At 54.8% G+C, this 8,182-nt stretch overlaps 1 long non-coding RNA gene across 2 annotated transcripts; it reads left to right on the top strand.

Annotated features, from left to right (window-relative positions):
* The first annotated feature begins 32 nt into the window (after positions 1–32).
* LOC137762113 (uncharacterized) lies at positions 33–2,718 on the top strand. Of its 2 annotated transcripts, none has more exons than XR_011073495.1 (3): positions 33–52; positions 1,213–1,384; positions 2,448–2,718. It is a non-coding gene; the product is annotated as an uncharacterized lncRNA (long non-coding RNA). The 2 variants fall into 2 exon arrangements; XR_011073494.1 differs by lacking the exon at positions 33–52 and adding an exon at positions 650–740.
* The last annotated feature ends 5,464 nt before the right edge of the window (positions 2,719–8,182 follow it).

Here is an 8,182-nt window from a genome sequence, read left to right on the forward strand (position 1 = left end):
CGCTGCTGACTGCGGGCCGGGCCCCGCCCAGGGGCGGGGCGTGGATCCCAGGGTGAGTTCTCACGCGCCGCTCGCTCCGCGGTGGGCGCTACAATAGAGGTGTCCGGTGTCCCGAGAGCGAGAGGGGGAAAGGGATTAACGCTGCGGGCGGGGGCGCTGTGGGAGACGCCTTGGTGGGGGTTTGCCCTGCAGGCATTCCTGCTTTACTGGTGGGGACTGACCTTGACCGAGGGAGGAGGTGCGCAGCGAAGCCAGGGAAGTCCTGGGAGCTGGGGTTGAGGAAGCGTGTGCCGGCGAGTCTGGGCTTCGTGGCCTGGGCGGCTGGCGCCTCTGAGCGTTCACGGGCTCCCTGCCCTGCACCGGGAGCACCGCCCCATGGTCACCAGCCCCCGACAGAGCCAGGCCTGGGGGTTGGAGTGCGGAGGGGGTCCCACACCCTCGAGTACAGAGGGGAGCCCCATACCCACTACGCAGGTGGAAACCCACCTGCAGAGGGAAGAGCTATGAGGGTGCAGGGAGTGTGCCGGACGGTGGGCGGTGCCACCTGTGCGGGACTCACCGGAAGAACCTGAGTTGGGAGCGCGGACTGCTAGGGGTTGGGGTGGTGGGGGGAGGGGCAGGCCAGGGGAGGGACCTGTAGCCAGGTGATCAAGGAGCTTGGACTTCGTCCCAAGGACAACGTGGCGCCCAAGGAGCGTTTGCTGCTGGCTGAGACCTGCTCAGATGAGGCTTTCAGAGAGGTCTGGGTGCCAAAGGGCATGGAAGAAAGAAGAACAGGACTGGGGGGTGGGGAATGGTCAGGTGTCCAATCCTAGTTCTGGAATGGAAGAGGTGGGGGCAGAGAAGTGGCCTGGGCGTTCCCGGTTTGCCCCCAGACCCACCTTCCTCCCTCCCCATGGCCTGTCCTCTGGGCCGCATCGGTGGCCCCATCCCCCACTCTCCCCTGGCTTCCGGTGAGTTTGGAAGCCAGCCCAGAGGTTGGGGAATTTCCCCAGCTCCCTCCCGGCTGGGCACAGACCTCTGCTCTCCCTGAGGTCCTCTCCCTGAGGCCCCAGTCCCTGCCCTGAGGCCCTTTCTACCCTCTTAGGGCTTTGAGACCAGCCCCCACCCAGGTCTTCGCCACCCTGTTGGTTTCGCCTACCCCTTGCCTGCACCTTGGTAAATGGACCTTTGTAAAAGTCCTTTTCTCTCTTTGCATCTTTCTCCTGCCAGGACCCTGACTTCCTCCAAGGTGAGGAAGAGAGAAGGCAAAGACGGAGCCCAGTGGTCACCTGGACCCCCTACTGTCACTGGGAAACAGGTGAACAGGCCAGGAGAGCAGGTGTGCAGGGGTCAGCTGTTGAGAGTTTGATGCAGAAGGATGGAGAGACCTGGGGACACTCAGGTGAGCTGTTCGGGACAGAGCTAGGGGCAGCTGGAGGCCTCATCACGTGTGGGTGATACTTGGAGCCAGAGGGAGGGGGTAGAAAGAACAAGGTAGACTAGCCAGGAATCTACAGTGAGGACTGGAAAGGAAACCCAAGGAGGGGTGAGGCCACAGTCTCCCCAAGGTTGCATTGAATGCAAGTTGCATTCAATGTAACTTGTAGGAGTAGCTACAGGATTTTTTTTTTTTTTATAACTATGTGAACCTATCCTGAAATCCATGAGGAAAATAAAGGTGCAAGAATAATTAGCCTGCAAGTACTTGAACAGACATGTCTCCAAAGAAGATAACCAGATGGTCAACAAGAACATGGAAAGATGCTCAACATCATTAGTCATTAAAGAGATGCAAATCCAAACCACAGCGAGATACCACTTCACACCTGTTAGCATGACTACTATCAAAAAATAATAATAATAATAATCAGTGTTCGTGAGAATGTCTGTGGAGAATTGAACCCTAGGCATTGTTGGTGGGAATGTACAATGGTGCAGCCTCTATGGCAAACAACATGGCAGTTCCTCAAAAAATTAAAAATAGAACTACCATACAATCCAGCTATTCCACTTCTGAATATATGCCCAAAAGAATTGAAAGCAGGGACTCGAATAGATATTTGTACACCTGTGTTCATGGCAACGCTTTTTACAGTAGCCAAAAGGCGGCTGCACCCCAAATGTCCTTCAGTGGATAAATGGATAAGAGAAATGTGGTCCATCCTTACAATGGAATATTATTCAGCCTTAAAAAGGAAAGAACATGGATGAGCCTTTAGGACATTGTGCCAAGTGAATTAAGCCAGTCGCAAAAAAGCAAATTCTTTATGATTCCACTTCTACGAGGTCCCTAGAGTAATGAAATTCTTAGAGACAGAAAGGATGTTGGTTGCCAGGGGCTGGGGGATGGGGATGGGGAGTGAGTGTTTAATGGAGACATAGTTTCAGATTTAGGAAGATGAAAAAAAAAAGTTCAGGGGACTTCCCTGGTGGCACAGTGGTTAAGAATCCGCCTGCCAATGCAGGGGACATGGGTTCGAGCCCTGGTCCGGGAAGATCCCACATGCCACGGAGCAACAAAGCCCATGCGCCACAACTACTGAGCCTGCGCTCTAGAGCCCGCGAGCCACAACCACTGAGCCTGCGTGCCACAACTACTGAAGCCTGCGCGCCTAGAGCCCATGCTCCGCAACAAGAGAAGCCTCTGCAATAGGAAGCCCGCGCACGACAACAAAGAGTAGCCCCTGCTCGCCACAACTAGAGAAAACCCGCGAGCAGCAACGAAGAGCCAACGCAGCCAATAAATAAATAAATAAATAAATAAATAATAAATGAATTTATTTTAAAAAGTTCAGGAAGTGGATGGTGATGATGGTTGTATGATGACATGAATGTACTTAGTGCCACTGAACTGCACCTTTAAAAATGGTTGTAATGGTAAATTTTAGGGCTTCCCTGGTGGCGCAGTGGTTGAGAATCCTCCCGCCAATTTAGGGGACACGGGTTCAAGCCCTGGTCCGGGAAGATCCCACGTGCGGAGCAACTAAGCCCGTGGGCCACAACTACTGAGCCTGCGCTCTAGAGCCCGCGAGCCACAACCACTGAGCCCACATGCCACCACTACTGAAGCCCACGCGCCTAGAGCCCATGCTCCGCAACAAGAGAAGCCACCGCAATGAGAGAAGCCCGCGCACCACAACAAAGAGTAGCCCCCACTTGCCGCAACTAGAGAAAGCCTGAGTGCAGCAACAAAGACCCAACGCAGCCAAAAATAAATAAATAAACATAAAAAAAAGAAAGCTCACATTTCTTGAAAAAAGGTAAATTTTATGTTTTTTATGTGTTTTACCACAATTTTATAGATTATTTCTATTTATTTATTTTTGGCTGCATTGGGCTTTCGTTGCTGCACGCGGGCTTCTCATTGGGGTGGCTTCTCTTGTTGTGGAGCATAGGATTTAGGCGTGCGGGCTTCAGTAGTTGCGGCTCGTGGGCTTAGTTGCTCCACGGCATGTGGGATCTTCCCGGACCAGGGATCGAACCCGTGTCCCCTGCATTGGCAGGCGGATTCTTAACCACTGCGCCACCAGGGAAGTTCCCACAATTTTAAAAAGTAAAGAAAAACAAAAACAAAAACAGCCTGTATAATTCTAAAAAAGAAGGCGCCAGTCTTGCCACAGGGTAGAATCTGTCACAGAACCGACTAGAACATTCTGTTATAGGTGGTTGACTGGACACACAGATCAGAGGTCCGTGTGATCATTTAGCATACGATTATTTGGCATTTAAAATCTGCGAGGAAAAGGGCGTTCTTTAATAAAGGGTGTTGGGACAACTGAGCAGCCATCGGAAGGAAACATGACATTGGACTCCTATCTCACTCCAAAATAAATTCCACATGGACCAGAAATACACATGCCAACAACAAACCCACAAAAGCATTTGAAGAAAACACAGGAGACTGGAGACAGTTTAATGATCTCACCATGAGGAAGGCTTTTCCCAGCGTGACAAAAGCAGAAATCATAAAAAATTTTTTTGATAAATTTAAGTAAATTACAAATTGCAACATTTTGCATAGATCTAACCTTTTAAGTCCTAGGATGTGCCACAAACTGGGAAAAGCTTGTTGCTAACTCATATCTCAACGGAAGGGCCAACTCCCCAGCAGAGTGGGCCTATGAATTAGTAAGGATGGGGGCCGAGCGTCTCACCGGAAGTTGGGCAAGCAGCCCAGACGCATGCAGAAGGAAACCCGCGTGGCTGTTAGCTGAAAGATGCTTAACTTCACCCATGATCAGAGAAATGCAAATGCACGTGACCTTCAAACTTTGGAGGTTTTGAAGAGGGAGGGACGGGAGCGGTGGGGAGACGGGCCCCCAGCTAGGGTGTGAGTCTGAGGTTGAAGGTGGGGCGACAGTGCCCATCACCTTACAAAAGCCCTTGTCCAGCCCGCCTGTCTGCTTCCCGGGATCTGTCCTGCAGGAATACTCGCGCGTGTGCACCAGGCCTAGTCGAGATTTTCATCGCTGCTTTGCCCCTAAAGCAGAGCTAGAAACGGCTCAGCCTCGGTCCACCCAAGGGCACCGCTGAGGGCCGCCAGATGCCGTGCAGCTGTGGGCACCACTCGGTGGCTCCCTGGGGGGCACAGAACCATCTCCTCAGTGTTCTCAGAGAACCCACAGACCCCTCTCCCTCCTCTGCACGGTCTGGTCACGGGGTGGCCCCTGCACGCGGGAACTGGGGATGGGGAGACCTCATTTCCACCCTTGGCCCTTGGCTCTGCCTGAATTTTTTAAACCAGGAAGCTGTATTAACAATGACAAGATTTGCTGTTTTCTTTAGGGGATAGTCAGGAGGGGGCACGGTCCCCATGCAGAAAGAGGCAAGGGAGCGGCCAGCACATCCTGTGGACACGTGGCTCCAGGGCTGGGCAGGGCTCTGAGGTGGTGCCTGGGGCTTGACGTAGAGCTGCAGACCCCCTTGGGGGTGGGAGTGGAGCCAGGGGATGCAGAGAAAAGATAAAAGCAGGCCTCCCATCCCCCTCCCAGCCGATCCCCAGCCCTAGGGCCTTGCTGCCCTTTGAAGCCACTGGACTCAGCGGCCTCAGGCCAGCCCACGTTCCTTTGGCCTCCTCCTCAACCCCATACCCCGCTCTCCAGGATTTCACCGGGGTTCTCTGGTTGAACTCATATAACCTGAGCATCTGCCAGCCTAGCGGCTCTGTCCTCTGTGGTCGAGAACCATGGAACCCTGGCTGTCCCTTTGCCTTTGGATTTTTGCATTTAGTCCCTAGTTTCACGTGCATTTGCTGCTAGTGGGAGAAAGAAACCTCAGTGCTGACACAGAGGTGACGGGCCCAGCCCCTGCACCTTCCCAGAGTCAGGCCCAGGGCCCGTTCTTTCCATCCCGATTGTCTGTCCGGCCTTGCTGACCAGACACCAAGGTCAGCTGCAGCCAGGAGCTGGGCCTTCGTGAGGGGCCGGCTTCCCACTCGTGTGTCTGCTGCGTGGCTGCCCAGGCCTGTTGGAGCTGCCCGGCCCAGGACACGACAGGGATCGCCTGCAGGCCTGGGCCCCGCCGGCCCGCACCTAGGAGAGTCTTGCGGGGCTGGTCTGGGCCAGGCAGCTGGGGCAGGGAGGCAGGTGGCCCGGTGGAGGCGGGAGGGCCCCTGGCCACTGTCCCTGTCCTCCTGGCTCAGCCTCAGGGCTGAGGTAATTATCCTAATTATCCACAGACGGCAGGAGGACCAGTCCTAAAGCCTGGGCCTCACTATGTCCATGTTTCATTATTCGGCCCAGCTGAGCCCCGCAGCTGAAGGGTCAGGCTCCGTGCCGGGGGGTGGGGGACACCAGTCCTGCCAGGGTCTAGCATGGGAGCAGCGGGTGCTGGGCTGTGGCAGGACAGTCATTGGCCCCTGCACCCCTAAACCTGAGGGCAGGTGGGAGGGGCTGCCGGGCTGTGTCCCCATAACCCCTGAGCCTCCCTCCTGAAGGGCACAGTGTTGGCCTGCACCCCACGCAGAAGTCACCCCTCAAAGGGGACCCAAGGGTGGGCAGGGCAGTGGCCACGCCCCACACGCCCCGCCGGCTTCATGCCCCCATTCTTTCCCCCTCCCCCCATTCACGCCGCCCTTGCCCCCTCCCCCATTCACATCCTGGCCACGGGCTGTGAGCATTGTGCTCCTGTGCTGTGGGTGTCCTCTCGCTCGCGCGCCCTCAGGCTGGAGGGCAGAGTCCATCTCTGCTCGGGGTCTAGGCTCTCATACTCCCCCCGCACACACACCCCCCCATAACCCTGCAGCTCCCGGGACGGACAAGGCGGGTGAGGAAGGGCTGCAGGAGTCACCTCCTCCCCACTCGGGGTGACCCTTTCTCAGGGATCCCCCAGGGAACTAGGAATGTCTTTGCTCACATCTGCAGCACCGCCTCAGCCCTCCCTCCACCACGGCAATCCTGAGGGGACCCACTCCAAAGCCTCCCGCCCTGTTCCTTCCAACAGAACCAGGTGCTTTCAGCCATCAGTGCAGAGCTCTTGATCTCAGGGAGGATGCGCCAGACCCAAAGCTGGGTGTGGGCACAGGCCCAGTTTTTGCCCAAGTGAGGTGACTTCTGCTGTCGGCCAGGGAGTGGAGAAGGGTGCTTCTGGGAATGCTGTTCCTCCCATTTAAGAGATGAGGTGAGGTAAGACACTGCCATCTGCTCACTGCCTTTGCTGGCTGAGGTTGTGATGCTTGGAGCTCCAGCAGCCATAATATGACCAAGAGGAGAAGACCAGGAGCTGAGCAGCAAAGCCAGTCCAGATCCCTGCCTTTGCTGCTGAACTGGACCCAGAATAAACACCTTATTCTTATTAAGTCAAACAGACAAAAAAGCCCTCATTGTCTTTTTTTTAAAGACAATCAGATGTTTTATTTATTTATTTATTTATTTATGGCTGTGTTGGGTCTTCATTTCTGTGCGAGGGCTTTCTCTAGTTGCGGCAAGCAGGGGCCACTCTTCATTGCGGTGCGTGGGCCTCTCACTATCGCGGCCTCTCTTGTTGCGGAGCACAGGCTCCAGATGCGCAGGCTCAGTAGTTGTGGCTCACGGGCCCAGTTGCTCCGCGGCATGTGGGATCTTCCCAGACCAGGGCTCGAACCCGTGTCCCCTGCATTGGCAGGCAGATTCTCAACCACTGCGCCACCAGGGAAGCCCGCCCTCGTTGTCTTTTAAGCTACTTTGGGTTGAATGTTGTGTTAATTGCGGCCCAGCCATCTATGTAGCATAATATGTTCAGATTGGCTTTCTCCAAACTGTTCCTTGGAATGTTAGTAATCACTATATCTATGAAAGAAAAGTCCATTTTGGTGATATTTATTTTTTAAAATAAAAATGTGTTACCCGTCCCCGCCCTCAAGCATGACCACCTGGAAACCTCCGATGAGGTCCCTTCTCTCTAGGGAAGGTGACATTGGAGATAGGCTCCGTTAGCCCTCCTCCAGGATGAAGCATGTGCCAGAAGACCTGGAGAACCCCGCTGGGCCGAGCTTTTGAGAATCTGGGTGTCGTCCATTCCATCAGCCCACACACCTCAGGGCAGGAGCACATGCTAGGACGGAAGGCGAAGAGCACGTTGACACCTGCGAGACGTGCTGCTTCTCCAGAGCCTTTGACCTCGAATTTGCAGCATCGCTGTTGGACGTTAGACGTGAGTGGAGGCGTCGTGAACATGTCGGAGGAAAGGTGGGCGGCATCCCTTCCCCTCCCTTCCTGTTGCGATAGACTCGTTTGGCAGTTTTCTGTCAGATGTTAATTCTTGCAAATGCCCTGTGCCACCCACCGCTGGTGACAATGGTGACCACTGCCATTGTAGTAGCAGAGGCGACCCTCTCGAAGCTCTTCTCCCAGCGGGGTGGTGGTTGGCCAGGTGCTGCCATCTTATCAGCCATCCTTCCCCGGGCTGAGACCTGCCTGTGGATCTCCGAGAGTTACCTCAGGAAGCAGCAGAAGAAATCAGACTCCCGACAGGTCAGGACGCTTGAGAGAGTGGCACTTGGACAGCCTGGTGGCCTTCCTCGTGGCCACTTGGATTCTCCTCCTGCATCTGAGGTGGGACAGTGAAAAACTGCCACTAGAACTCCAGGCGCTGAGGGTCACTGGAGGAAGACAGTGGCTGGAGGTAAGGTCTCCCCGTTGGAAGGTGAATGGTGACATCCACGGGTGATTTGTTGAACAGCTAATAAGAATGGATTCAGTGTACAACCCTCCAACGTGGTTCC

This window comes from Eschrichtius robustus, chromosome 1 (assembly GCF_028021215.1).
Source record: "Eschrichtius robustus isolate mEscRob2 chromosome 1, mEscRob2.pri, whole genome shotgun sequence".
NCBI lineage: Eukaryota > Metazoa > Chordata > Mammalia > Artiodactyla > Eschrichtiidae > Eschrichtius > Eschrichtius robustus.